The sequence below is a fragment of the Oncorhynchus nerka genome, linkage group LG15, assembly GCF_034236695.1.
Source record: "Oncorhynchus nerka isolate Pitt River linkage group LG15, Oner_Uvic_2.0, whole genome shotgun sequence".
Classification (NCBI taxonomy): domain Eukaryota; kingdom Metazoa; phylum Chordata; class Actinopteri; order Salmoniformes; family Salmonidae; genus Oncorhynchus; species Oncorhynchus nerka.
In genome coordinates, this window is record NC_088410.1 from 40171953 (window position 1) to 40177137 (window position 5185).

At 39.5% G+C, this 5185-nt stretch overlaps 1 long non-coding RNA gene across 1 annotated transcript; it reads left to right on the top strand.

Moving 5' to 3' along the window:
• Positions 1-1784: 1784 nt before the first annotated feature.
• Positions 1785-2337, top strand: LOC135559906 (uncharacterized). Its single transcript, XR_010458595.1, has 3 exons — positions 1785-1892; positions 2070-2160; positions 2248-2337. It is a non-coding gene; the product is annotated as an uncharacterized LOC135559906 (long non-coding RNA).
• The last annotated feature ends 2848 nt before the right edge of the window (positions 2338-5185 follow it).

The following is a 5185-nucleotide window of genomic DNA, read 5'->3' on the forward strand; positions in this document are numbered from 1 at the left end:
GCTGGTCATGGCTCACATCAACACCATTATCCCAGAAACCCTAGACCCACACCAATTTGCATACTGCCTCAATAGATCCTCAGATGATGCAATCTCTATTGCACTCCACACTTCCCTTTCCCATCTGGACAAAAGAAACACCAACGTGAGAATGCTATTCATTGACTACAGCTCAGCGTTAAACACCATAGTGCCCTCAAAGCTCATCACTAAGTTAAGGTCCCTGGGACTAAACACCTCCCTATGAAACTGGATCATAGGCTTCCTGACGGGCCGCCCCTAGGTGGTAAGGGTAGGTAACAACACATCTGCCACGTTGATCCTCAACACGGGGGCCCCTCAGGGGTAAGTGCTCAGTTCTCTCCTGTACTCCCTGTTCACCCATGATTGCATCCTGTCTCAGCCTCCAGTATTTATGCTGCAGTAGTTTATGTGTCGGGGGGCTAGGGTCAGTTTCTTATATCTGGAGTACTTCTCCTGTCCTATTCGGTGTCCTGTGTGAATCTAAGTGTGCGTTCTCTAATTCTCTCCTTCTCTCTTTCTTTCTCTCTCTCGGAGGACCTGAGTCCTAGGACCATGCCCCAGGACTACCTGACATGATGACTCCTTGCTGTCCCCAGTCCACCTGGCCATGCTGCTGCTCCAGTTTCAACTGTTCTGCCTTCTTATTATTCGAACATGCTGGTCATTTATGAACATTTGAACATCTTGGCCATGTTCTGTTATAATCTCCACCCTGCACAGCCAGAAGAGGACTGGCCACCCCACATAGCCTGGTTCCTCTCTAGGTTTCTTCCTAGGTTTTGGCCTTTCTAGGGAGTTTTTCCTAGCCACCGTGCTTCTACACCTGCATTGCTTGCTGTTTGGGGTTTTAGGCTGGGTTTCTGTACAGCACTTTGAGATATCAGCTGATGTACGAAGGGCTATATAAATACATTTGATTTGATTTGATTTGATTCATGGCCAAGCACGACTCCAACACCATCATTAAATTTGCCGATGACACAACATTGGTAGGCCTGATCACCGACAACGATGAGACAGCCTATGGGAGGAGGTCATAACCTGGCAGTGTGGGGCCAGGATAACAACATCTACCTCAACGTGATCAAGACAAAGAAGAAGATTGTGGACTACAGGAAAAGGAGGGCCGAGCATGCCCACATTCTCATCGACAGGGCTGTAGTGGAGCAGGTTGAGAGCTTCAAGTTCCTTGGTGTCCACATCACCAACAAACTATGGTCCAAACACAACAAGACAGACGTGAAGAGGGCACAACAATGCCTATTCCCCTTCAGGAGAATGAAAAGATTTGGCATGGGTCCTCAGATCCTCAAAAAGTTAAACAGCTGCACCTGTTGTTTTCGGCCTATGTAACAAATACAATATGATTTGACGCTGCTGTCTTGTTCCAGGTCTCTCTTGAATATGAGATTTTTTTTTTTTTAACGAGACTAACCTGGTTAAATAAAGTTTCAATAAAATAAATAAAAGGTGTAATGATTGGATTCATAAATGTGTTATGAATGGATTATGGATACAGCCTTAAAATAAAGTGCTTACCACCATTTATAAATTCAAGTCTATCCAAGCTCCAGGTCACAAATTCAGTTGAAATAACTAGGAAACCATAATATTGACTGAAGTTTTGCCTGGAGGGAGGTCATAAACTTCAGGCTGTGCATGACTGCGGTTACTGCTATGGCTGTAATGTCATTTTGCTTGTTAATCGGCTGTGAGAGGTGTGGATGGGTGGGGCAGGTACAGTAGCTGCAGAAAGAGTATAAAACAGGGCTGCAGAGGGCAGAGAGACACCACACTACTACTGACGTCCAGAAGACATCATCCAGATAAACAGCCATCAATCAGACAGCATCGTCCAACTGAAAGAGGTATTTTTGTTTTCACTGAGAATCTTCTTTGTAAAGGTGTATATAGAAGTGGGCAGGTGTATACAAGTGGACTGGTAGGAATGGATGGAGAGGTGTAGGTGGACGTGTGTGTGTGTGTGTGTGTGTGTGTGTGTGTGTGTGTGTGTGTGTTAACAAGTTGTGCTCTATGTGCTTTAGTAAAGGATGAAGATCCAGAGTATGTTACTGCTGTTCGCTCTAGTGGGTGTCCTGTTAGCAAGCTCCCTCAATGAAAATAACTCTGAGGAAGGTATGTCTTGTTTGTAAATGTGTACTACTTTACTGCCCGGGTTTAATCTGATAAAATCTAGTCAAATTAAAAATCTTTCTTCCTCAGCTCTCCTGCAGGAGGATGATGTAAAAGATGGAAAGGCTGCCTTTTTGGCAAAGTTGGCTACTCTGAAGACCAGCCCCTCAGAAGATGAAGCACCATGTGAGCCATCTATCTATCTATCTATCTATCTATCTATCTATCTATCTATCTATCTATCTATCTATCTATCTATCTATCTATCTATCTATCTATCTATCTATCTATCTATCTATCTGTCTGTCTGTCTGTCTGTCTGTCTGTCTGTCTGTCTGTCTGTCTGTCTGTCTGTCTGTCTGTCTTAGCAACAGTAAATTGTCAACGGGAGGTTAGCAGAGGGTGGTAGGAAATGTGGAGGGAGTAACATGGCTAACTCGATCTCTACAGTTAATTAGCATCATGTTCCGTAGAGGGAAAATATGTTTTAAATGGTAGTCAAATACTGGTCTTACAGCAGTAAGTTTAAAAGGTAGTCACTTATAATTGTGATATGTTTTGAAAATGTTGGAGTCATTTTCAAATGTTTAGCTTTAAAAAAAGGTATTTTCCATAATGATGATTTAAAACTGTATTCGACAGTTTGGGGCACGCTTTGGAACGTAGCCAAGTGCCTTATTAGGTGAGAAGCGACCAGCATGGGGATGCCAAGGATCCTTTTCAGTCTCCATATGGAATCAGCTATCACCTCTGAAGTCATCACTAACATTACCTCAGTGAATCATTCCAACATCCATCAATCAATGATTGTCAAAACAAATAACAGTAATACAGTTCATTGGTACTTTGGTACTGAGAAGAACTCATCAACATTCTGAAGAAAATATGTTTTATCCATGAACATGTACTTTATGTCCTGACACATGAGAGTTGATTGGTCAAGTTAGTGGATAAATAATTGTATGGTTGTATTGTCATATTGTGATCCTCCAATAAACTATCAAGCATAAGACATGTTTAGTCGTTTTTTGTTAATCTTACATGTTTAGCAGTGTTTCAATTACATCATACATGTTTCATAATATTGTTTTATTTCGTGTTTCTATTCAGTATGAACAACGTGAATTGACCATAATACAGATGCAGAGCAAATTACATCAGATTGAGCAGTAATAGTAGTACACATATCCACACACACACACTAGATGTACCGTCTTGAGAGAATGAGCTTGATAACAGCAGTAACATATCCTGGATCTTCTAATAAGCTACATCCTGAATTCAAAATGGAGAAAAAAATATTTGTCACTTATCTACACACATTACCCCCACAATGACAAAGTGAAAACATGTTTATAGGTATTTTTGCTAATTTATTGAAAATGAAATACAGAAATATCTAATTTACATAAGTATTCACAACAAATGTTGGAATCACAGTTGGCAGTGATTACAGAGTCTTTCTGGACAGGTCTCTAAAAACTTGCACACCTGGATTGTACAATATTTGCCAATTATATTATTTTCTTAATTCTTCAAGCTCTGTCAAATTGGTTGTTGATCATTGCTAGACAACCATTTTCAAGTCTCACTATAGATTTTCAAGCAGATTTAAGTCAAAACTGTATCTCGGCCACTCAGGAATATTCACTGTATTCTTGGTAAGCAACTCCAGTGTAGATTTGGCCTGGTGTTTGATGTTATTTAGTTAATTAATAACTTCCCCATGCTTTTTTTCTATCCATGTACCAATAGGTGCCCTTCTTTGTGAGGCATTGGAAAACCTCCCTGGTCTCTGTGGTTGAATCTGTGTTTGAAATTCACTGTTCGACTGAGAGACCTTACAGATAATTGTATAAAAGGGGTACAGAGATGAGGTAGTCATGTAAGAATCTATTATTACACACAGAGTGAGTCCATGCAACGTATTATGTGACTTAATAAGGACATTTTCACTCCTGAACTGATTCAGGCTTGTCATAACAAAGGGGTTGAATACTTATTGACTCAAGACATTTCAGTTGTTCATTTTCAAATTAATTTGTGGAAATTAAAAATCAAATAAAAACACATTTCCACTTGGACATTATGGGGAATTGTGTGTAGGCCCGTGACTAATCTCAATTGAATCCATTTTAATTTCAGGCTGTAACACAATAACATTTGGAAAAATTCGAGGGGTGTGAATAATTTCTGAAGGCACTGTAAATATTTTGTTCTAGAGTTCGTGAAGCAGCTGATAATACTGTCCACTGCTGATGCTGAAACTTCGGATATTCTGAATATTGATTTGTTATTTTCCATAGGAGTGAGAGTTGTGGTCTTGTTTGAAAATCCTTGAGACAGTTCCCTGACAGAGTCTACAAGGACATTTTTAATAATGGTGGATATAAAATTACAGTCTTGAGTTAGAATCCCATTAACTTTTAATTTGGGATGGTTTTTGGACTTTTCAGCTTCTCTCCTTGTTTGTTTGTTGAGGTTTTCCCAAATCAAAAATCGGACAACATTTTCAATAACAAAATGAGATCTACCAAACAAAAACCTGATAGAAAAATAATTTATTAAAATGTTGTAAGTACAGAAAAAGTTTGCTCAGCGGGAAATCAATATCCAACAAGTCAATGACAACTGTGTTGAATTTGTACTTTGTGACAGCACCTACAGACACTATTTCCTGGGTGGAAATTGGTTAAAGGGACAATCTGCAGTTGCTATATACATTTTTGACTCATTAATTAATGATATGTACACATTGATTCTTGCCACCTTTGTAACCCATAATAACCCAAAATACAAGCTTGATTTAACCCAATGTTTGGAAAAGAAGGACATGTAAACAAACAACTATATAGCCTCAAAATATTGCTTACAACTATAATTTTAATATAATGTATGGTCAGTCCTCGCATCCATAGCTCTGTCTATGATTTTGAGAGTGGTTACATTTCTACAGACTGTTGTCTCTGCTACCATATGACAAGCAGTGACAATGCACCAAGTCTTGAACCAACAGGACCCTGAACAG